The sequence below is a fragment of the Mustelus asterias genome, chromosome 14 (assembly GCF_964213995.1).
Source record: "Mustelus asterias chromosome 14, sMusAst1.hap1.1, whole genome shotgun sequence".
NCBI classification, from domain to species: domain Eukaryota; kingdom Metazoa; phylum Chordata; class Chondrichthyes; order Carcharhiniformes; family Triakidae; genus Mustelus; species Mustelus asterias.
In genome coordinates, this window is record NC_135814.1 from 75,886,321 (window position 1) to 75,912,552 (window position 26,232).

Here is a 26,232-nt window from a genome sequence, read left to right on the forward strand (position 1 = left end):
TGAGGCATGACCTCCCTCTCACAAATCCATGCTGACTATCGTTAATGAGTTTATTCCTTTCTAAATGCGCATACATCCTATCTCTAAGAATCTTCTCCAAGACACTGTCTACTTGTCCAGATGAGCACAGTTCCAGCAATAACAACCAGGTTAAAGTAGTTAATTGGATTGGCACCTCTATTAACCTCAAGTATTCACTTCCACCACCCATAGTCCAACGTATCTCCAGTGTACAACTACAACAGCTTGACTTCAACAGCATCTCACAAAACAGAAATGCATGATGTAGAAATAAGGCTTCATGAGTTGAGCTTAGAAATAAAAAAAAGGCTACAGTCACACTACTGGGAGTCTTCTACAGATCCTGAAATAGTGAAAGGGAGATAGAAGAACGAATATGTACGCACATTTGTTCCTGTACGAATAAGAGGGCAATAATAGTAGGAGACTTTAACTATCCCATATGAACTGGGATTCAAACAAGGACATCGAGGGAGAAGAAATCATGTAGTGTGTCCAGGAATTTTTTTACAACCAAACCCAACAAGGGGAGATGCCATTTTAGCCCTAGTCTCGGGGAACGAAGAAGGGCAAATGGGTGAAGTGATAGTTGGTGACCATATTGGGGATAGTGATTACAATTCAGTTAGATTTAGCATGGCCGCGGAAAAGGACAAAGATAACGCATGAATAAAAGTTTTTTTGAACGAGGGTAAGGCAAATTTGCAGGAATGAGAAGGGACTTGGCAGAGGTGGACTGGACAGCACTGCTCGGAGATAAATCAGTGGAAAACCAGTAAGAAGCACTAAAAAGCGAGGTTCTTAATGTAGAAATGTCCCCTCCAAAAATAAGAGTGGTCCTGCCACATCTAGACCTCCATGGTTATCTAGAACAATACAGGGGAAGATCAAACAGAAAAAGAAACTGTACAATAGACACAAAGAATACTGCAGATAATGTCCCACAGACATGCACCCTTCTCCAGTATTAGCAGAAAAACTAGTATGCTCACATGATGCTGGATTTCCAGCTTTTTTAACACTTCTGGACAGTGATCCTTGCAGCTGTCTTCAGAGAAGGATATATCCTTAGAGGTAAGCCCAGGCCCTGGCAGCTTCCAACACAGCAACACTTAAACAGCAAAAACTCCAACCCCAGAGAGGGAGGGGGGGAAAAAACACTTCTCTTTCTCTTAACTTCAAACAGCTTCTGAAAGCAAAAAATAACAAGAATACAATGTGAAAAGTAGCTGTCCTCAGTCACATGACATGACCTGTCAATCACCCACAATCAAGGGCTACTCAGCAATGATGTGGAGATGCCGGCATTGGACTGGGGTAAGCACAGTAAGAAGTCTCACAACACCAGGTTAAAGTCCAACAGGTTTATTTGGTAGCAAATACCATATGGTATATCTTATGGTATTTGCTACCAAATAAACCTGTTGGACTTTAACCTGGTGTTGTGAGACTTCTTACTGTACTCAGCAATCCCAGGGGAACATTAAAACCACAGAACACTGCATTAGTTAAAATTAAAATCAACATGATATCAATTATACTGCTTCAGTAACAACAGCTGGTGTGTGGACACGAAACTCATCTCTAAACTCTGTGGTCTGGGCCTTGGTATCTCCCTCTGCGACTGGATCCTGAACTTCCTAACTCACAGACCACAATCAGTAAAGATAGGCAACAACACCTCCTCCACGATCATCCTCAACACTGGTGTCCCACAAGGCTGTGTTCTCAGCCCCCTACTATACTCCTTATACACCTATGACTGTGTGGCCAAATTCCCCTCCAATTCGATTTTCAAGTTTGCTGACGACACCACTGTAGTGGGTCGGATCTCAAACAATGACGAGACAGCGTACAGGAATGAGATGGAGAATCTGGTGAACTGGTGCGGCAACAATAATCTCTCCTTCAATGTCAGCAAAACGAAGGAGATTGTCATCGACTTTAGGAAGCGTAAAGGAGAACGTGCCCTTGTCTACATCAACGGGGACAAAGTAGAAAGGGTCGAGAGCTTCAAGTTTTTAGGTGTCCAGATCACCAACAACTTGTGCTGGTACCCCCAGGCCGACACTATAGTTAAGAAAGCCCGCCAACGCTTCTACTTTCTCAGAAGACTAAGGAAATTTGGCATGTCAGCTACGACTCCCTCCAACTTTTACAGATGTACCATAGAAAGCATTCTTTCTGGTTATATCACAGCTTGGTATGGCTCCTGCTCTGCCCAAGACTGCAAGGAACTACAAAAGGTTGTGAATGTAGCCCAATCCATCACGCAAACCAGCCTCCCATCCATTGACCCTGGCTACACTTCCCGCTGCCTCGGCAAAGCAGCCAGCATACCAGGACCCCATGCACCCTGGACATTCTCTCTTCCAACTTCTTCCTTCGAGAAAAAGGTACAAAAGTCTGAGGTCATGTACCAATCGACTCGAGAGCAGCTTCTTCCCTGCTGCTGTCAGACTTTTTGAATGAACCTACCTTGCATTAAGTTGATCTTTCTCTACACCCTAGCTATGACTGTAACACTACATTCTGCACTCTCTCGTTTCCTTTTCTATAAACGGTATGTTTTGCCTGCATAGCGTGCAAGAAACAATACTTTTCACTATATTAATACATGTGACAATAAATCAAATCAACAAAGAACATCAGCTACAGACAACACAGTGCTGACAAAATATCCTGCAGTGAAACATCATTAAAATATATTTTTTAAAGGTACAGTATTGTCACAGATGATGCAGAATACTGAGATATTAGACAGGCTAACCATAAAGAGAGAGGAAGTACTCGAAGGGTTGGAATCCTTGAAAGTTGATAATTCACCAGGGGCAGATGGACTGTTTCCCAGGCTGCCGAAGGAGGTCAGGGAAGAGATAGCAGATGCTCTGAGGATGATTTTCTAATCCTGACTGGATGCACGGGAGGTAATGGAGGACTGGAGAAATGCAAACATAATTCTATTGTTTAAAAAGTGGTCAAAGGAAATGCCGAACAATTGTCTCTCAATCCTGAAAGATAGAAACATAGAAAACTACAGCACAAAACAGGCCCTTCGGCCCCACAAGTTGTGCCGAACATATCCCTATCTTTTAGGCCTACCTATAATCCTCCATCCTATTAAGTCCCATGTACTCATCCAGGAGTCTCTTAAAAGACCCTATTGAGTTTGCCTCCACCATCACTGACGGCAGCCGATTCCACTCGCCCACCACCCTCTGTGTGAAAAACTTACCCCTAACGTTCCCCCTGTACCTACACCCCAGCACCTTAAACCTGTGTCCTCTCGTAGCAGACATTTCCACCCTGGGAAAAAGCCTCTGAGAATCCACCCGATCTATGCCTCTCAACATCTTATATACCTCTATTAGGTCTCCTCTCATCCTATGTCTCTCCAAGGAGAAAAGACCGAGCTCCCTCAGCCTATCCTCATCAGGCATGCCACTCAATCCAGGCAACACCCTTGTAAATCTCCTCTGCACCCTTTCAATCTTTTCCACATCCTTCCTGTAATGAGGCGACCAGAACTGAGCACAGTACTCCAAGTGGGGTCTGACGAGGGTCTTATATAGCTGCATCATTATCCCCGACTCCTAAACTCAATCCCTCGATTGATAAAGGCCAGCACACCATACGCCTTCTTAACCACCTCCTCCACCTGCGTGGCCGATGTTAGAGTCCTATGGACCCGGACCCCAAGGTCCTTCTGATCCTCTACAGTACTAAGAGTCTTTCCCTTTATATTGTACTCCTTCATCCCATTTGACCTGCCAAAATGGACCACTACGTATTTATCTGGGTTGAAGTCCATCTGCCACTTCTCCGCCCAGTCTTGCATCCTATCTATGTCCCTCTGTAACTTCTGACATCCCTCCAGACTATCCACAACCCCACCAACCTTCGTGTCGTCGGCAAACTTACCAACCCATCCCTCCACTTCCTCATCCAAGATGGGATTAACTATCACATAAAAAGGCATGGACTTGTCAGGGATGGTCAGCATAGATTTGTTAAAGGAAGGTCTTGCCTCAAAAACTTGATTGAATTATTTGAGGAAGTGACGAGACAGGTTGATGAAGGTAGAACAGTGGATGTCGTGTACGTGGATTTTAGCAAGGCGTTTGACATATGGCAGACCAGTCAAAAAAGTAATAGCTCATGGGATACAGGGTAATGTGCTAAACTAATTCAAAAGTTGGCTTAGTAACAGGAAACAAAGGGTAATCGTTAATGGATGCCCTTGCGAATGGAAAGTTCTTTCAAGTGGTGTTCCACAGGGTTCAGTGTTGGGACCCTTTGCTGTTTGTGTTATATATTAATGATTTGGACGTGAACATGGGAAATCACAATTGGAAAATTTGCAGACGAGACAAAGATTAGCCGAGTGGTGGATAGTGTAGAGGATAGCTATAATCTACAAACAATATTGATGGGTTGGAGTGGGCAGTAAAGTGGCAGATAAATGTTAACATAGAGAAGTGTAAAGTATTGCATTTAGGGAGATTAAACAGTTACAGGGAAAACAGATTAAATGGGATTTTACAAAGAAGAGTGGATGAAGTGAGAGATTTTGGCATACAAGTGCATAGGTCCCTAAAGGCTGCAGTTCAAGTCGACAAGGTGTAAAGAAGGATATGGAACGCTCTCCTTCATTGGCAGAGATATAGAATATAAAAGTAAGGATATAATGTTGAAATTGTATAAAACACTGGTGAGGCCTCAACCAGAGTCTTGTGAGCAGTTCTGGTCACCATATTACAGGAAGGACTTAATTGCTCTGGAGTGGGTTCAGAGGAAGTTTACAAGAATGTTAGCAGTTCTAGAAAAATGTAGCTATGAGGAGAGATTGGGTAGGTTGGGGTTATTTTCCTTGCAACAAAGAAGGCTGAGGGCTGACTTGAAAGAGGTGTACAAAATTATGAGGGGAAGAGATGGAGTGAGCAGGATAAAATTGTTTCCCTTGGTGGAGAATTCTGGAAGCGGGGGACAAGATAAGTGACAGAAGATGTAGAGGGAACTTGAAGAATAACTTTTTTTTACAGAGGGTGGTGGGTGTCTGGAATTTGCTGCCCGAGTTGGTAGTAGAGGCGGAGACCTTAAAAACTCTCAAAATACCTTGATCTGCACCTTAAGTGCTGTAAACTACAGGGCTCTGGGCCAAGTGCAGGAAGGTGGGATTAGAAAGGTCTGGATAAAAGCAAATTACTGTGGATGCTGGAATCTGAAACCAAAAGAGAAAATGCTGGAAAATCTCAACAGGCCTGGCAGCATCTGTAAAGAGAGAAAAGAGTTGACGTTTCGAGTCCAGATGACCTTTTGTCAAAGTAGCTTTGACAAAGGGTCATCTGGACTCGAAACATTCGCTCTTTTCTCTCCTTGCAGGTGCTGGCAGACCTGCTGAGATTTTCCAACATTTTCTCTTTTGGCTTGGGGTTAGAAAGGGCACCTGGCTGTCCTCGAGCTGGCAAATTGCTTTGTTCTGTGCTGTAACCTTTCTATGGTTCGATGGCTCTATACATGTTACAATATACCTGTCACAGAAGGGTTGGCATGCTGGGTGTCTCTTGAAAAAAGACTGAAGAGTGACTTAATAAAGGCCTTTCAAATTATGAAAGATTTTGAAAGTTTTCTTAAGTGGAACAGAATAATTGGAGGCCAAGAATATAAGAGAGTCACCCAGAAATCCAACCGTGTGAAAATTGAAACTTCTTACTACACAGGTAGGATTGAAGTGAATAAGATAGATGCATTTAAGGAGAAGCTAGTGAAGCATAAAGGAAAAAGGGAATAGAAACTTATAATAGTTGATTTTGATGAGAAAAAGATGGGAGGAGGTTTGAGTGGAGGAAATGAAACCTATTGATAGATGGATTGATTGATTGATTGGCCTGAATGGCCTGTTTCTGCAAAGTGTATCCTATGTATTTGGTGGAGACTAATTGGTTTTGAGTATTCTGACTAAGGATTATCCAATTATAAGGTAATAGGCTTTGACTCTTTGCAAATGTCAGGTCCATAAAATTTGAGGTCTTACAAAGCAGGAAATAATAACTAATCTCAAACAAAATTTAAATTGCCCTGACTTTGGATGCTGGTTCGCCCAGGCTTGTATGCTGTATGTGGCCAATAGACTATAATTTGGAAACTTCTAGAGTATATCCAGCATCATGACATCGGTAATGTCATGCTAAATTTAGTCCATTTAAGTTGCAAACATGGGAGTGCAAGATTAATGCTAATATTGTTGTGAAGTTTACTGGTGTGCGCTCAGTAGGTTGCAACGCACCACTGATTTCATTGTCCATAATGTAGTTGCATCTAGTTTGTTGTAGTTACCACAGGGTATTCTCTAGCTTTTGCATAACATCTTCACAGAAGAGGTCCTGTGGCTTGTGGAGTGTTAATTAACAAAATCAATGTAAGAACTGCCTGTCAGTCTTGAAAATAATGCTTAATGAGAATGGGATGACCTGTCACTCAATTATATTGTATATTGTCCTCTTGAGTCAAGGAAAAAGAGAAAACCAATGAATGAATGCGATTTGGTTATATTTGTAATTCACTGAGCATATTGCACTCAAGGGAAGGATTTTTATTTCAGTTCAGCATCCATTGTGATTGAATGGTAATGAACTAAATAGACCAGTTAGTAATATAATAGTTCAGGGACTTAAGGATGATCTATTGCCAAAGGTCACATAGGGCTTCATTGGATTGACAGAACAGTACAGCACAAGAACCCTTCAGCCCACGATGTTGTGCTGAACATGATGCCAAATTGAACTAATCTCTTCTGCCTGCCCTTTTGTCCATTTCCCTAAATTCCTTGCATATTCATGTGCTTATTTAAATGCCCCTATCATATCTGCCGGCACACCACCCCTGGCAGCGTGTTCCAGACACCTTCCACTCTGTAAAACAAAAACTTGCCCCTCTCATCTTTTGAATTTCCCCCTCTCTCCTTAAGTGTATGCCCCTTAGTATTAGGCATTTCATCTCTGGGACAAAGATTCTGACTGTCAACTCTATCTATGCCTCTCATAATTTTATAGACTTTATCAGGGCTCCCCTCGGCATCCGCCGCTCCAGAGAAAAGAACCCTAGTTTGTCCAGCCTCTCCTTATAGCTCATACTCTTTAATCCAGGCAGCATCCTGGTGAACCTCTCCTGCACTCTGTCCAAAGCCTCCATGTTCTTCCTGTAATGTGGCGACTAGAATTGAACGCATTACTCTAAGTGCGGCCTAACCAATGTTTTATAAAGCTGCAACATGACATCCTGACTCTTGTACTCGGTGCCCCGACCAATTAAGGCAAGCATGCCATATGTCTTTACCACCCTATCTACTTGGGTGGCCATTTTCAGGGAGCTATGGACTTGAGCCCCAAGATCTCTCTGTACATCAATGCTGTTCACGGTCCTGCCATTAACTGTATGCTTGCCCTTAACATTTGATCTCCCAAAGTGCAGCATCTCATACTTGCCCGGATTAAACTCTACATCTGACATTTCTCCACCCATGCAGCTGATCTATATCACGCTGTATCTTTGACAACCTTCTATGATTATGTATCCTTTGACAACCACATTTTGGTAAAGAATGCAAATGGTATGTTGGCTTTCATTGCGAGAGGTTTCAAGTACAGGAGCAGGGATGTGTTGTTGCAATTATACAGGGCCTTGGTGAGGCCACACTTGGAACATAGTGTGCAGTTTTGGTCTCCTTTCCTGAGGAAGGATGTTCTTGCTCTCGAGGGAGTGCTCGAGGCTGTTCTGGGGATGGCAGGACTGCTGTGTGAGGTGAGTTTGACTAGGTTAGGATTGTTTTCGCTGGGGTTCAGACGAATCAGGGGAGGATCTCCTAGAAACTTACAAAATTCTAACAGGACTAGACAGTGTAGATGCAGGAAGGATGTTCCCGATGGTGGGGGAGTCCAGAACCAGGGGTCACAGTTTGAGGATTCGGGGTAGACCGTTTAGGACGGAGGTGAGGAGACATTTCTTCACCCAAAGAATGGCGAGCCTGTAGAATTCATTACCACAGGAAGTAGTTGATGCCAAAACATTGAATGTATTCAAGAGGCGGCTAGATATAGTACTTGGGGCGAATGGGATCAAAGGTTGTGGGGAGAAAGTAGGATTAGGCTATTGAGTTGGACAATCAGCCATGATCGTAATGAATGGCGGAGAAGGGCCAAATGGCCTCCTCCTGCTCATATCTTCTATGTTTGTATGTTTATCCATGGAAGAGGTTTGAACAGATAGCCAGGTATCTTTTTCTCTCTATCCCCTTTATGAATGCTTGACCGAGCTTCTCGTAACATAATGGACTCGACTCCGTAAAGATCGGTTTACACAGCTTGAAAGATAGTGTTAGCCTATTTAGAGTCATAATCATAGAGGCATACAGCACTGAAAAGGCCCCTCAGCCTACCCAGTCTTCACTGACAACTGCCACTAAAGGTACGCTAATTCCATTTTTCTGCACTTGACGTATGTCCTTGAATGTTATGATATCCAAATATTTTTTTTAAGATTATAAGGTTTCAAGCTTCCACTACCCTCACAGTGCATTCCAGATTCCCACCACCCTCTGAGTGAAAATGTTTTTCTCAATTCCCCTCTGAATCTCCTGCCCCTTACCCTAAAACTATGCTCCCTTGTGATTGACCCCTCAACCAAGGATTGACCCCTCAACTGTTCCCTACTCACTCTGTCCATACTCCTCCCAATCTTATACACCTCAATCATGTTCCCCCTCAGCCTTCTCTGCTCTAATTCAAGGCTATCTAGTCTCCTTATAGCTTAAATGCTCCATCCCAAGCAACATTCTGATTAACATCTTTATTGCTTTTTAACATTTTCCAATGTCTGTTTGTTTATTTGGACAAGATGAAGAAGTGTTAATTGGATTAAAACTTGTGTCAGTGACATTATAGGTGTGATTGATTGCTCATTTTACAACCTCAAAGTGGGGAGGTGATGGCCCAGTGGTATTATCACTAGACTATTTAATATAGCAACTCAGCTCATGTTCTGGGGACCCGGGTTTAAATTCTGCCATGGCAGTTGGTGGAATTTGAATTCAATAAAAAATATCTGGATTTAAGAGTCTTCTGATGACCATGGGGGAAGCAACAGTGGCCGTGCCTCCGGCGCAGAGTCCGGCCCGGCAGCCCAGAAGGGTAGGGAAAGGGAGGATGAGCAAACTGACCACAGCATCAAGGTACAGGGAGCCATCCAAGTGGGGGGAGAAACAAAAAATGTCGTAGAAATTGGGGATAGTACACTTTTGGATGCTGTTGGGGGGGACGACTTAGCAGGGGTAAGCTATGGTTTACAGGTCACTGGCTCAGAGTCTGTCCTTGTGGCTCAGAAGGGAAGGGGGGAGAGGAGTAGAGGATTAGTCATTGGGGACTCCATAGTTAAAGGGACGGATAGGAGATTCTGCAGGAACGAGAGAGACACGTGGTTGGTGTGTTGCCTCCCAGGAGCCAGAGTCCGCGATGTCTCAGATCATGTTTTCGATATCCTTAAGGGGGAGGGGGACCAGCCCCAAGTTGTGGTTCACATAGGCACTCAAGACATAGTAGGAAAAGGGATGGGGATGTAAGGCAGAAATTCAGGGAGTTAGGTTGGAAGCTTAGAACTAGAACAAACAAAGTTGTTATCTTAGGTTTGTTACCCGTGCCACGTGATAGTGAGGAGAGGAATAGGGAGAGAGAGCAGTTGAACACGTGGTTACAGGATGGTGCAGCAGGGAGGGATTCAGATACCTGGACAATTGGGGCTCTTTCTGGGGTAGGTGGGACCTCTACAAACAGGATGGTCTGCACTTGAACCAGAGGGGTACCAATATCTTGGGGGGGAAATTTGCTATTCGGGAGGGTTTAAACTAATTCAGCAGGGGGGTGGGTACCTGAATTGTTGCTCCGGTGTACAGGAGGTTGAGAGTAGTGAGGTCATGGATGAGGTTTCAGAGTCGCAGGAGTGTACTGGCAGGCAGGAAGGCGGTTTGAAGTGTGTATACTTCAACGCAAGGAGCATCCGGAATAAGGTGGGTGAGCTTGCAGCATGGGTTGGTACCTGGAATTTCGATGTTGTGGCCATCTCGGAGACATGGATAAAGCAGGGACAGGAATGGTTGTTGCAGGTTCCGGGGTTTAGATATTTCAGTAAGTGCAGGGAAGGTGGTAAAAGAGGGGGAGGTGTGACATTGTTAGTCAAGGACAGTATTACGGTGGCAGAAAGGACATTTGATGAAGACTTGTCTACTGAGGTAGTTTGGGCTGAGGTTAGAAACAGGAAAGGAGAGGTCACCCTGTTGGGAGTTTTTTATAGACCTCTGAAAAGTTCCAGAGATGTAGAGGAAAAGATTGCAAAGATGATTCTGGATAGGAGCGAAAGTAACAGGGTAGTTGTACTGGGGGACTTTAACTTTACAAATATTGACTGGAAAAGCTATAGTTCGAGTACTTTAGAGGGGTCGGTTTTTGTCCAGTGTGTGCAGGAAGGCTTCCTGACACAGTATGTAGATAGACCAACAAGAGGCAAGGCCACATTGGATTTGGTACTGGGTAATGAACCAGGCCAGGTGTTAGATTTGGAGGTAGGTGAGCACTTTGGTGACAGTGACCACAATTCGATTACGTTTACTTTAACAATGGAAAAGGATAGGTAGGTATATACCGCAGGGCAAGAGTTATAGCTGGGGGAAAGGAAATTATGATGCGATTAGGCGAGATTTAGCTGGCATAGGTTGGGGAAGGAAACTGCAGGGGATGGGCACAATTGTAATGTGGAACTTGTTCAAGGAACAGCTACTACGCGTCCTTGATAAATATGTACCTGTCAGGCAGGGAGGAAGCAGACGTGTGAGGGAACCGTGGTTTACTAAGGAGGTTGAATCTCTCGTGAAGAGGAAGAAGGAGACTTATGTTAAGATGAGAAGTGAAGGCTCAGTTAGGGCGCTTGAGAGTTACAAGTTAGCCAGGAAGGACCTAAAGAACTAAATGAATATTTTTTGTCGGTATTCACACTGGAGAGGGACAGTGTTGTCGAGGGGAGTACTGAGATGCAGGCTGTTGGACTGGATGGGATTGATGTTCACAAGGAGGAGGTGTTAGCAATTCTGGAAAGAGTAAAAATAGATAAGTCCCCTGGGCCGGATGGGATTGATCCTAGGATTCTCTGGGAGGCTAGAGAGGAGATTGCAGAGCCTTTGGCTTTGATCTTTGTGTCGTCATTGTCTACAGGAACAGTGCCAGAAGACTGGAGGATAGCAAATGTTGTCCCCTTGTTCAAGAAGGGGAGTAGGGACAACACTGGTAATTATAGACCGGTGAGCCTTACTTCTGTTGTGGGCAAAGTATTGGAAAGGATTATAAGAGATAGGATTTATAATCACCTAGAAAGGAATAATTTGATTAGGGATAGTCAGCACGGTTTTGTGAAGGGTAGGTCATGCCTCACAAACCTTATTGAGTTCTTTGAGAAGGTGACCAAAGAGGTGGATGAGGGTAAAGCAGTTGATGTGGTGTATATGGATTTCAGCAAAGCGTTTGATAAGGTTCCCCATGGTAAGCTTTTACAGAAAATACGGACACATGGGATTGAGGGTGATTTAGTGGTTTGGATCAGGAACTAGCTAGCTGTAAGAAAACAGAGGGTGGTGGTTGATGGGAAATATTCATCCTGGAGTTCAGTTACTAGTGGTGTACCGCAAGGATCTGTTTTGGGGCCACTGCTGTTTGTCATTTTTATTAATGACTTGGATGAGGGCGTGGAAGGATGGATTAGTAAATTTGCGGATGACACGAAAGTCGGTGGAGTTGTAGACAGTGCGGAGGGAAGTGGCAGGTTACAGAGGGACATAGATAAGCTGTAGAGCTGGGCTGAGAGGTGGCAAATGGAGTTTAATGCGGAAAAGTGTGAGGTGATTCACTTTGGAAGGAGTAACAGGAATACAGAGTACTGGGCTAATGGTAAGATTCTTGGCAGTGTGGATGAACAGAGGGATCTGGGTGTCCATGTGCATAGATCCCTGAAAGTTGGCACCCAGGTTGATAGGGTTGTTAAGAAGGCATACGGTGTGTTAGGTTTTATTGGTAGAGGGATTGAGTTTCGAAGCCAGGAGGTCATGCTGCAACTGTACAAAACTCTGGTGCGGCCGCATTTGGAGTATTGCGTACAGTTCTGGTCGCCGTATTATAGAAAAGATGTGGAAGTGTTGGAAAGGGTGCAGAGGAGATTTACCAGGATGTTGCCTGGTATGGTGGGAAAATCGTATGAGGAAAGGCTGAGGGGTTTGAGGTTGTTTTCGTTAGAGAGAAGAAGGTTAAGAGATGACTTAATAGAGGCATACAAGATGATCAGAGGATTAGATAGGTGGATAGTGAGAGCCTTTTTCCTCGGATGGTGTTGGCTAGCACGAGGGGACATAGCTTTAAATTGAGGGGTGAGAGATATAGGACAGATGTTAGAGGTAGGTTCTTAACTCAGAGTAGTAAGGGCGTGGAATGCCCTGCCTGCAGCAGTGGTGGACTCGTCAACGTTGAGAGCGTTCAAGTGGTTATTGGATAAACATATGGATGATATTGGAATAGTGTAGATTAGAGGGGCTTTAGATTGGTACCACTGGTCGGCGCAGCATCGAGGGCCGAAGGGCCTGTACTGCGCTATAATGTTCTATGAAACCATTGTTGATTATTGGAAAAACTATTTTAGTTCACTAATGTCCTTTACGGACGGAAATCTGCCGTTCTTGCCTGTTCTGGTGGACATGTGACTCCAGAGCCACAGCAATGTGATTGACTCTCAACTGCCCTCTGAAATGGCTAGCAAGCCACTCAGTTGTATCAATTGCTACAAAGTCTATAAAAAATGGAATGAAACCGGAGGGACCACCTGGCATCAACGCAGGCACTGGAAAAGACAACGGCAAACCAAACAGTCTTGTTGACCATGCAAAGTCCTCCTCACCAACATCTGGGGGTTAGTGCCAAAATTGGGAGAGCTGTCCCATAGCCTAATCAAGCAACAGCCTGACATAGTCATTCTCAAAGAATCATACCTTACAGATAACACCCAGATGCCACCATTGCCATCCTTGGATATGTCCTGTCTCGCCGGCAAGACAGACCCAGCAGAGGCTGCAGCACAGTCATATACAGTTGGGAGGGATTTCCCTGGGAGTCCTCAACGTTGACTCTGGACCTCATGAAGTCTTGTGGCTTCAGGTTAAACATGGGCAAGGAAACCTTTGTTTTGATTTATTATTGTCACACATTGGTATACAGTGAAACATATTGTTTCTTGCACTCTATACAGACAAAGCATGCCTTACATAGGGAAGGAAAGGAGAGGGTGCAGAATGTAGTGTTGCAGTCACAGCTAGGATGTAGAGAAAGATCAGTTTAAGATGAGGTAGAACCACTCAAAAGCCTAATGGCAGCAGGGAAGAAGCTATTCTTGAGTTGGTTGGTACATAACCTCAGACTTTTGTATCTTTTTCCTGATGGAAGAAGGTGGAAACAACAATGTCCGGGGTGCTTGGGGTCCTTAATTATGCTGGCTGCTTTTCCGAGGCAGTGGGGAAGTATAGACAGAGTTAATGGATGGGAAGCTTGTTTGCGTGATGGACTGAGCTTCTTGCGGTCTTGGACAGAGCAGGAGCCATACCAAGCTATGATACAACCAGAAAGAATGCTTTCTGTGGTGCATCTGTAAAAGTTGGTGAGAGACGTGGTGGACATGCCAAATTTCCTTAGTCTTCTGAGAAAGTAGAGGCATTAGTGGGCTTTCTTAATTATAGTGTTGGCGAAGAGGGACCAGAACAGGTTGTTGGTGATCTGGACACAGAGAAACTTGAAGCTCTCGACCATTTCCACTTCATCCCTGTTGATCTAGATAGAGGCATGTCCTCCACTGAGGGAGCGATTACTGTTGTCGCACAGTTCACCAGATTCTCCTGTCTTTATTGTACTCTCATCTCATCATTGTTTGAGATCTGACCCACTACAGTGGTGTCATCAGCAAACTTGAAAATCAAGTTGACCACACAGTCAGTCATAGGTGTATAAGGAGTATAGTAAGGGGCTGGGGACACAGCCATGAGAGGCAACGGTGTTGAGCATGATCGTGGAGGAGGTGTCGTTGCCTATCCTCTCTGATTGCAGTCTGTGTGTTAGGAAGACTAGGATCCAGTTGCAGAGGGAGGAGCTGAGCCCTAGACCTCTGTGTTTGGAGATGAGTTTTGTAGGAATACTGGTTTTGAAGGCTGAGCTGTAGTCAATAAATGGGAGCCTAACATAGGTGTTTTTTGTTATCCAGGTGGTTCAGGGTTGTGAAGGGTCAGGGAGATGGCATCTGCTATGGGCGTGTTGCGGCGATAGGCGAACTGTAGTGGATCTGGGCAATCTGGGAGGCTGGAATTGATTTGTGCCATGACTAACCTTTCAAAGCACTTCATAATGATGGATGTCAGAGCCACCGGCAATAGTCATTAAGGCACGCTGCTTGGCTTTTCTTTGGTTCAGAGATGATGGTTGCCTTCTTGAAGCAGATAGAGACCTCAGATTGGTGTAAAGAGAGGTTAAAGATGTCTGTGAATCCCCCGTAAGAGTTTTAACAACACCAGGTTAAAGTCCAAAAGGTTTATTTGGTAGCAAATGGCATTTGCTACCAAATAAACCTGTTGGACTTTAACCTGGTGTTGTTAAAACTCTTACTGTGTTTATCCCAGTCCAACGCCAGCATCTCCACATTGTGAATCCCCCACCAGCTGGTTCGTGCAAGATCTGAGTGCTCGTCCAGGTACTCCATCTGGGCTAGTCGCTTTATGTTGATTGCCTTTCAAGAAGGTTTACCATGTACTGTCCTCCTTTGACTGATGAATCAATAATCCTCCATGTTGAACAATACTTGGAGGAAGCACTGAGCATAGTAAGGGTACACAATGTATTCTAGGTAGGGGAATTTCAGTGTCCGCCACCAAGATCGGTTCGGGCAGCTGGTCAGTTCTTAAAGGATATAACTTACAATACTGGGTCTGCTGCAGGTGATGAGGGAACCAAGAAGAGGCAAAAATATACTTGACCTCATCCTCACCAATCTTCCGGCTGCAAATGCATCTATCCATGACAGTATCGGTAAAAAGTGACCACCGTGCACTCCTTGTGGATACGATGTCCCACCTTCGCATTGAGAATAACCTCCATGCACCATCACTGTGTTAAATGGCATAGACTTCGAAGAGATCTCTGACTGGGCATCCATGAGGCGCTGTGGGCCATCAATAGCGCCATAACTGTACTCCAGCACAACCTGCAACTTCATGGCCCAGCATATCCCCCACTCAACCATTACCATCAAGCCCTGGGATCAACCCTGGTCCAATAGAGAGTGCAGGAGGGCATGCCAGGTGCAGCACCTGGCATACCTAAAAATGAGGTGGCAACCTGGTGAAGCTAGCAATCAGGACTGCTTGCGTGCCAAACAGCAAGTAATAGACTAAGCTAAGCGATCCCATAACCAATGGATCATAGAGGTTTACAGCATGGAAACAGGCTCTTCGGCCCAACTTGTCCATGCCGCCCTCTTTACCCCTGAGCTCGTCCCAATTGCCCGCATTTGGCCTATTTCCATCTATACCTATCTTACTCATGTAACTGTCCAAATGCTTTTCAAAAGACAAAGTCTACTACTACCTCTGGCAGCTTGTCCCAGTCACTCACCACCCTCTGTGTGAAAATGTTGCCCCTCTGGACCCTTTTGTATCTCTCCCCTCTCACTTTAAACCTATGCCCTCAAGATGTTGACTAGTTGATCTATGCTGCTCATTTTTATAGACCTCTATAAGATCACCCCTCCATCTCCTACGCTCCAGAGAAAAAAGTCCCAGTCTCATAGAAACCCTACAGTGCCATTTGGCCCATCGAGTCTGCACCATCCACAATCCCACCCAGGCCCTAACCCCTTATCCCTACATATTTACCCACTAATCCCTCTAACCTACGCATCTCAGGACACTAAGGGGCAATTTTAGCATGGCCAATCAACCTTACCTGCACATCTTTGGACTGTGGGAGGAAACCGGAGCACCCGGAGGAAACACACACAGACACTAGGAGAATGTGCAAACTCCACACAGACAGTGACCCAAGCCGGGGATCGAACCCAGGTCCCTGGAGCTGTGAAGCAGCAGTGCTAACCACTGTGCTACCGTGCCGCCCATCTATCCAGCCTGTCCTTATAACTCGAACCATCAAGTCCTGGTAGCATCCTAGTAAATCTTTTCTGCACTCTTTCTAGTTTAATAATATCCTTTCTATAATAGGGTGACCAAAACTGTACACGGTATGTTCAACTTCAAGGCGTCCCAAATTTTTTTTTCATTCGAGGGACATGGGCGTTTCTGGCTTGGTCAGAAAGGCAACATAATGCCTGTCAGTAGATGTTGTCTGTGTTTTTTATCAGCCAGTTTTCCCAGGAAATGTACTTAAGTAATTTGGAAAGGGACCTATTCGGACTTGGGACTGATTGAGAACAGCAAACCTTTAGGGTAACCCTGATGTGACCAGTTGAGGCTAGCATTTGAAGTTGAGCCTCACAGCTCAGAGTCTAATATCTAAATATAGTACAATATAAAATTGACTTATATAATTATGTTCTTTTGAATAAATAAGCTTCATGTGCCAGAGTAATTGAACTGCAATAAGCTTGGAAAATTTCAAAAGTATGTTGCCCTTTATTTACGAAAAGTGTCCTTGCATGCAATTGTGGTTCTTTTATGGTTATTGCTTTCTTTGGTCCAACACTCTTGTATGTGTATTCTTTATATGTATTTTAATTATTGTGGCCTATGTAGCAGCTAATTATGTAGGTAATTACAAGGTTGAAGCCTTTCAAAATGGATTTTTGAAATTAATAAACATACTTTAGTTGAGGTCTTCATGGATGGTGATTTCAGAATTCCTTCCAGTTCTTAAATAGGGTAGTGTAGTGAAAGACTGGAAAATTGAGAATTCAGTGTAGAGTGAATGGGAATTCACTTTGGGCACTGGCATTATTTTTGGAAAAATGGGAGCTAATCTGTTTGGATAGGCTACAAAAATGGTTAATCAGAAGTGAAGAAGAGTTTTTGAATTATGAAGGACGAGGTAGGAAAATAAAATTAATCAAGATAATCTGATAAATGAGGATAATATTGAAGAAGAAAATAATTTGGCAAGATAGATATGGAATTAGGGGAATAAAATTAAATTGACTAATTATAACTGGAGGGAAAAAAAATTGAAGGGAAGGTGTATTTGGGACAAATAAGCCACTTGTAAAGAAACAAGTTTTTAAAAATACAAGCATATATTGTTATTTGGAGTGTGAAAAATAAACTCCAGAAACTGGAAACAAATATTTTACAGTAACATCAAAAATCTGTGGCATTAACGGAAACCTGGTTGCAGAATGGGTAAGAGTGGAGAATAAACCTAATTTAGTTTATAATAGGATAATAAAGATAACAAAAATCAGGGTGGAGTGTTGTTATTGATTAAAGAGGAAATACATACAAGTGCTGGTAAAGCAAGGAAGGGATACAGGCAACCAGTATAATTGTAGCTCAGGGATCAAAAAGGCAGCATTGCATTACCAGATTGTGGGGTAGACCTCCAACAGTGGGAAGAAAATGGACAAGGGGAGGTGGTGGTATTGTCACTGGACTAGGAATTCAGAGACCCAGGGTAAAGTGCTGGGGTCCTGGGTTCAAATCACACCATAGCAAATGGTAAAATTTGAATTCAATAAAAAATTGGAATTAAAAATCTACTGATGACGATGAAAGCAATTGTTGTAAAAACCCATCTGGTTCACTAATGTCCTTTAGGAAGGAAATCTGCCATATTTACCTGGTCAACCTACAGGTGACTCCAGATCCATTCTCAAATATGCCTTCTGAAATGGAGGGATGGGCAATAAATGCTGGCCCAACAGTGACACCCACATCCTGTAAAATGAATTATTTTTAAAAAAAGGAAATTCCCATTCGACTTCAAGAGAAATCTGGGCGATTTGAATTATCCGTTTATTGCTGAGACAAAGTGCCAGGAGAGAGGGGAATGAAATTTTTATAATGCGTACTGATCTCGATAGGTATGAAATATACAAGATTCTGAAGGGGCTTGACAAGTAGACATTGGCCAGAATTCTCTAATGTCATATGTCCTGCCACTGCGGCCAGTGAGAACAGAGAATTTGGCACTTAGCCAAATCTACATTCACTGCAGCAGGACCAGAGAATCCCATCCATGGGTGAGGTCAGGTAATTCTGGTCACTGCCTCAGAGGTTTTTTTTTAAGGAGATGGCAGACTTAGTAGATGGGGAAGATGCAGAAATCTATGCAGAACATAGATTTCGGAAAGCCTTTAACAATGTACCACTGACAGGCCATTTGCTGGGTGATTTTTTTTTTTCTGTGGTTACTTAGAACCATTGAAAATTACAGCTCAGAAACAGGCCTTTTGGCCCTTCTTGTCTGTGCCGAACCATTTTTTGCCTAGTCCCACTGACCTGCACTTGGACCATATCCCTCCACACCCCTCATCCATGAACCCGTCCAAGTTTTTCTTAAATGTTAAAAGCATTTACCACTTTATCCGGCAGCTCATTCCACACTCCCACCACTCTCTGCGTGAAGAAGCCCCCCCTAATATTCCCTTTAAACTTTTCTCCTTTCACCCTTAACCCATGCCCTCTGGTCTTTTTCTCCCCTCGCCTCAGCGGAAAAAGCCTGCTTGCATTCACTTTATCTATACCCATCAAAATCTTATACACCTCTATCAAATCTCCCCTCAATCTTCTACGCTCCAGGGAATAAAGTCCCAACCTATTCAATCTCTCTCTGTAACTCAGCTTCTCAAGTCCCGGCAACATCCTTGTGAACCTTCTCTGCACTCTTTCAACCTTATTTACATCCTTCCTGTAACTAGGTGACCAAAACTGTACACAATACTCCAAATCCGGCCTCACCAGTGCCTTATATAACCTTACCATAACACTCCAACTTTTATACTCGATACTCCGATTTATAAAGGCCAATATACCAAAGGCACTCTTTACGACCCTATCCACCTGTGACGTCACTTTTAGGGAATTCTGTACCTGTATTCCCAGATCCCTCTGTTCAACTGCACTCTTCAGACTCCTACCATTTACCCTGTACGTTCTACTTTGGTTTGTCCTTCCAAAGTGCAATATCTCACACTTGTCTGCGTTAAATTCCATTTGCCATTTTTCAGCCCATTTTTTCTAGTTGGTCCAAATCCCTCTGCAAGCTTTGAAAACCTTCCTCACTGTCCACTACACCTCCAATCTTTGTATCATCAGCGAACTTGCTGATCCAATTTACCACATTATCATCCAGATCATTGATATAGATGACAAACAACAATGGACCCAACACCGATCCCTGCGGCACACCACTAGTCACAGGCCTCCACTCAGAGAAGCAATCCTCCACAACCACTCTCTGGCTTCTTCCATTGAGCCAGTGTCTAATCCAATTTACTACCTCCCCATGTATACCTAGCGATTGAACCTTCCTAACTAACCTCCCATGAGGGACCTTGTCAAAGGCCTTGCTGAAATCCAGGTAGACAACATCCACCGCCTTCCCTTCATCCACTTTCCTGGTAACCTCCTCGAAAACTCTAATAGATTGGTCAAACATGACCTACCACGCACAAAGCCATGTTGACTCTCCCTAATAAGTCCCTGTCTATCCAAATATTTGTAGATACTATCCCTTATCACACCTTCCAATAACTTGCCCACCACCGACGTCAAACTTACTGGCCTATAATTTCCCGGATTTCTTTTGGAACCTTTTTTAAACAACGAAGCAACATGGGCCACCCTCCAATCATCCGGCACCTCCCCCGTGAATACTGACATTTTAAATATGTCTGCCAGGGCCCCTGCAAGTTCAACACTCGCTTCCCTCAAGGTCCGTGGGAATGCCCTGTCCGGTCCTGGGGATTTATCCACTCTGATTTGCCTCAAGACAGCGAGCACCTCCTCCCCTTTAATCTGTAAAGGTTCCATGACCTCCCTACCTGTTTGCCCTATTTCCGTAGACTCCGTGCCCGTTTCCTCAGTAAATATGGATGCAAAAAAACCATTTAGTATCTCCCCCATCTCTTTTGGTTCCATACACAGTCTACCACTCTGGTCTTCAAGAGGACCAATTTTATCCCTCACTATCCTTTTGCTCCTAACATACCTATAGAAGCTCTTTGGATTTTCCTTCACTCTGTCTGCCAAAGCAACCTCATGTCTTCTTTTAGCCCTCCTGATTTCCCTCTTAAGTAGCTTCTTGCACTTTTTATACTCCTCGAGCATCTGATCTGTTCGTTGCTGCCTGTACATTTCATACAACTCTCTCTTCCTCTTAACCAGTGTTACAATCTCCCTCGAGAACCAAGGTTCCTTATTCCTATTTACTTTGCCTTTAATCCTGACAGGAACATACAAACTCTGCACTCTCAAAGTTTCTCCTTTGAAGGCCTCCCACTTTCCATTTACATCCTTACCAGAGAACAGCCTGTGCCAATCCACACTTCCCAGATCCCTTCACATTTCATCAAATTTGGCCTTTTTCCAGTTCAGAACTTCAACCCGAGGACCAGATCTATCCTTATCCATGATCAGGTTGAAACTAATGGCATTATGATCACTGGATCCAAAGTGTTCCCTCACACTCACATCCATCACCTGCCCTAACTCATTTCCCAATAGGAGATCCAATATCGCATCCTCTCTAGTTGGCACCTCTATATACTGATGTAGGAAATTCTCCTGAACACATTTTACAAACTCTACCCCATCTAAACCTTTAACAGTATGTGCGAGTCCCAATCTATATGTGGAAAATTAAAATCCTCTACTATCACAACTTTGTGTTTCTTGCAGTTGTCAGCTATCTCTCCGCTGATTTGCTCCTCCAATTCTCGCTGACTATTGGGTGGTCTATAATACAACCCCATTAATGTGGTCATACCTTTCTTGTTTCTCAGCTCCACCCACAGGGCCTCTGTAGACAAGCTCCCTAATCTATCCTGCCTGAGTACTGCTGTAACATTTTTCCTGACCAATAATGCCACCCCCCCATCTTTTAAGCCTCTGCCTCTATCCCGCCTGAAACATTGGAACCCTGGAACATTGAGCTGCCAGCCCTGCCCCTCCTGTAGCCAAGTTTCACTAATGGCTATAATGTCATATTTCCATGTGTCTATCCACGCCTTCAGCTCATCTGCCTTCCCCACAATACTCCTGGCATTGAAATAGACACACCTCAAAAGATTATTTCCACCACACTCAACCCTTCCATTTGTGATTTTGCTTGAACTAACCTGTCTTTTGACCCCTGCTCCACTATCTGCTCTGGCACTCTGGTTCTCATCCCCCTGCAAATCTAGTTTAAACGCTCCCCAATAACACTAGCAAATCTCCCTGCAAATGTATTGGTCCCCTTTAGTTTAGGTGTAACCCGTCTCTCTTGTACAGGTCCCACCTGCCCCAGAAGAGGTCCCAATGATCCAAGAATTGGAAACCCTGCCCCCTGCACCAGTTTCTCAGCCACGTGTTCATCCGCCCAAGCATCCTACTCCTGCCCTCACTGGCATGTGGCTCAGGTAGCAATCCTGAGATTACTACCCTCGGGGTCCTGCTTTTTAATTTCCTTCCAAGCTCTTTATACTCACTCTTTAGGACCTCCTCATTCTTCCTTCCCACGTCATTTGTACCGATGTGTACCACGACATCTGGCTGATTACCTTCCCACTTTAGAACGCTGTGCACGCAATCGGAGACATCGCTGACCTTGGCACCTGGGAGGCAACAAACCATGCGGGAGTCTCTGTCCCGACCACAGAACCTCCTGTCCGTACCTCTGACCATTGAGTCCCCTATCACTACTGCTCTCCTCTTCTTCCTCCCACCCTTTTGCGCTGTATAACCAGACTCCGTATTAGAGTTCCGGCTATCGCAGCTTGTCCCAGGTAAAGCATCTCCCACAACAGTATCCGATTCAGTATACCTGTTGTGGAGGGGTATGGCCACAGGGGAACCCTGCTCTGCCTGTCCTTTCACACTGCCATTTCCTCTCCTTACAGTAACCCAATTTCCTGTGCTCTGCTGCTTAGGTGTAACTATCTCCCTAAAGCTACTGTCTATATACTTCTCATTCTCCCGAATTAGATGGAGGTCATCAAGCTCCTTCTCCAGTTCCCTAACACGCTTTGCTAGCAGCTGCAGCTGAATGCATCTTTTGCAGGTGCTGTCATCAGGGATACCGGAGGTCTCCCTGATCTCCCACATCCTGCAAGAGGAGCATTCCAACGTCTTGCCTGGCATTTTTTTTATCTCTAGGGAAATACAGGAATAAACTTACTGAAAAGGAAAAAAAAAACCTACTCTCGCCTCTGCCTGTTCTCGCCAAAGCCCGTTTTGAGCCAAAGCCCTTCAGCTCTCACTCTGCCCTCTGCTGCCTGCTAACGACGCTGCCCGCTCAAAGGTGCAGCCTACTTTTAAACCCTCCAAAACCTTCCCAGGCTGCTGCTGGGCCTCCGATTTTTGCACAAACAAGCTCCCTTACCCTCAGCCTGCTCCCCTTCTCGGCCTTTTGGCTAAGATCAAGTGTAGTATGGATTGGATGCTGCACTTGGTTGAGGTCATTGGGTTACATTGAAGCTTCATATGTTTCATATGAAGCAATTTTTAAAAGTTGCATCCCGGCCTTTTGGCTAAGATGCAAATGAGCTCAAGTCTTGGAGGAGGTGTTGCTTTGCTCCTCCAATCAACTTGGCTCATGTAGATCAGGCCCAGGACAGGGTGATTTGGTCGCTCGCCCTGTCTTGTCAGCCTGGATCTGAAATGTCTCAACTTGTTGAGACTCTGAATTGGATTTGATTTGATTGAATTGGAAAAGTATATTAAAAAAAAAACAATGAAATGTGGTTACTTTTAAAACAAAGGATGGAGTGAATGGTAAAGTTGCTTATAACTTGAAAAGTAATAAAGAAGATTACAAAGTACTCATCTAAAATATTGCAAATTTGGTAGTACTGAAAGTTATACAGGAGATGCACAGAATACGAGCGCATTGCCATAATTGGTGTTTAAAGTCTCCTTAGAATGGTTTTAATGTCCGCTTTATTTAGCGCAGTGGCTAAGTGTTAGCGCAGTGGCTTAGTTGGTTAAAGCGCCTGTCTAGTAAACAGGAGATCCTGAGTTTGAATTTCAGCGCCTTTGACAAGGTACCGCATGGTAGGTTGTTGCTTGCATAAGGTAAAATCTCACGGGATATAGGGTGAGGTAGCTAAATGGATACAAAATAGGCTTGATGACAGAAGCCAGAGGGTGGTTGTAGAGGGTTGTTTTTCAAACTGGAGGCCTGTGACCAGCGGTGTGCCTCAGGGATCAGTGCTGGATCCACTGTTATTTGTCATTTATATTAATGAGAATATAGGAGGCATCATTAGTAAGTTTGCAGATGACACCAAGATTGGTGGTATAGTGGATAGTGAAGAACGTTATCTCGGATTGCAACGGGATCTTGATCAATTGGGCCAGTGAGCTGACGAATAGCAGATGGAGTTTAATTTGGATAAATGCGAGGTGTTGCATTCTGGTCGAATCTACCAGGGCAGGACTTACTCAGTTAATGGTAGGGCATCGAGGAGAGTTACAGGACAGAGTGATCTAGGGGTACATGTTCATAGCTCCTTGAAAGTGGAGTCACAGGTGGACAGAGTGGTGAAGAAGGCATTCGGCGTGCTTGGTTTCATTGGTCAAAACATGGAATACAGGATTTGGGACGTCTTGTTGAAGTTGTACAAGACATTGGTAAGGCCACACTTGGAATACTGTGTACAGTTCTGGTCACCCTATTATTGAAAGGATATTATTAAACTAGAAAGAGTGCAGAAAAGATTTACTAGGATGCTACCGGGACTTGATGGATTGAGTTATAAGGAGAGGCTGAATAGACTGGGACTTTTTCCTCTGGAGTGTAGAAGGCTGAGGGGTGACCTTAGAGAGGTCTATAAAATAATGAGGGGCACAGATCAGCTAAATAGTCAATATCTTTTCCCAAAGGTAGGAAAGTCAAAAACAGAGGGCATAGGTTTAAGGTGAGAGGGGAGAGATACAAAAGTGTCCAGGGCGGCAATTCTTTTCACACAGAGGGTGGTGAGTGTCTGGAACAAGCTGCCAGAGGTAGTAGTAGAGGCGGGTACAGTTTTGTCTTTTAAAAGGCATTTAGACAGTTACATGGGTAAGATGGGTAGAGAGGGATATGGGCCAAATGCAGGCAATTGGTATTAGTTTAGGGGTTTTAAAAAAAAAGGCGATATGGACAAGTTGGGCCGAAGGGCCTGTTTCCATGCTGTAAACCTTTATGACTCTGAGATAAAACAGCATGTGTGATCTGGGAGCGTGAACTCATTTAATCCAGAAGTCCAATTTGATCTATAGGTATCAGTATATCCTGTAAAACATCTTTGAAACAAGCACATATCAGTGTGCCTTTGTTACGAGAACTGCTTTGTCATAATGTTTTTGTTGCCCTTGCTTGGTATGAGTCAATTAAAAATACAGAATAGTTTTATAAAACTTTTGATTTGATTTATTATTGTTACATGTATTAACAGACAGTGAAACGTATTATTTCTTGCGCGCGATACAGACAAAACATACCGTTCATAGAAAAGGAAACGAGAGAGTGCAGAATGTTGTGTTACAGTCATAGCTAGGGTGTAGAGAAAGGTAAGTCCATTCAAAAGTCTGACAGCAGCAGGGAAGAAAGAAGCTGTTCTTGAGTGGGTTGGTACGTGACCTCAGACGTTTATATCTTTTTCCCAAAGGAAGAAGGTGGAAGAGAGAATGTCCGGGGTGCGTGGGGTCCTTAATTATGCTGGCTGCTTTGCCGAGGCAGCGGGAAGTTCAGACAGCATCAATGGATGGGAGGCAGGTTTGCGTGATGGATTGGGCTACATTTACAACCTTGCGGTCTTGGGCAGAGCAGGAGCCATACCAAGCTGTGATACAACCACAAAGAATGCTTTCTATGGTGCATCTGTAAAGGTTGGTGAGAGTCGCAGCTGACATGCCAAATTTCCTTTAGTCTTCTGAGAAAGTAGAGGCGTTGGTGGGCTTTCTTAACTATAGTGTCGGCATGGGGGGACCAGGACAGGTGATCTGGACACCTAAAAACTTGAAACTCTCGACCCTTTCTACTTTGTCCTCATTGATGTAGACAGGGGCATGTTCTCCTTTACACTTCCTAAAGTCGATGACAATCTCCTTCGTTTTGTTGACATTGAGGGAGAGATTATTGTTGCCGCACCAGTTCACCAGATTCCCTATCTCATCATTGCTTGAGGTCCAATCCACTACGGTGGTGTATTCAGCAAACTTGAAAATCGAATTGGAGGGGAATTTGGCCACACAGTCATAGGTGTTTAAGGAGTATAGTAGGGGATTGAGAACACAGCCCTGTGGGGTACCGGTGTTGAGGATGATCGTTGAGGAGGTGTTGTTGCCTATCCTTACTGATTGTGGTCTATGAGTTAAGAAGTTCAGGATCCAGTTGCAGGGGGAGGTGCCGAGGCCCAGGCCACGGAGTTTGGAGATGAATTTTGTGGGAATGGTAGTGTTGAAGGCTGAGCTGTAGTCAATAAATAGGAGTCTGACATAGGTGTCCTTGTTTTCTAGGTGTTCTAGGGTTGAGTGCAGGGCCAGGGAAATGGCGTCTGCTGTGGACCTGTTGCAGCGGTAGGCAAACTGTAGTGGATCCAGGTAGTCTGAGAGGCTGGAATTGATTCGTACCATGACTAACCTTTCGAAGCACTTCATAATGATGGATGTCAGATCCCCGGGCCGATAGTCATTAAGGCAGCTGCTTGGTTTTTCTTAGGTACCGGGATGAAGGTCGTCACCTTGAAGCAGATAGGGACCTCAGATTGTTGTAAAGAGAGGTTGAAGGTGTCTGTGAATACCTCCGCCAGCTGACCCGCACAGGATCTGAGTGCATGTGCGGGTACCCCGTCCGGGTACCCCATCCGGGCCAGTTGCTTTCCGTGGGTTGACCTTCAAGAAAGCTGCTCTGACATCTACAATGGTGACCCCAGATACAGGTTCATCCAGGGCTTCCAGGG

General features: G+C 44.4%; 1 protein-coding gene and 1 pseudogene across 3 annotated transcripts in view; both read left to right on the top strand.

The window, feature by feature from the left end:
• Window positions 1-26,232, top strand: part of plcl1 (phospholipase C like 1) — a 635,760-nt gene that overhangs the window by 41,789 nt on the left and 567,739 nt on the right. The window lies entirely within an intron of this gene.
• On the top strand, window positions 22,682-22,884 carry LOC144504161 (U2 spliceosomal RNA; annotated as a pseudogene).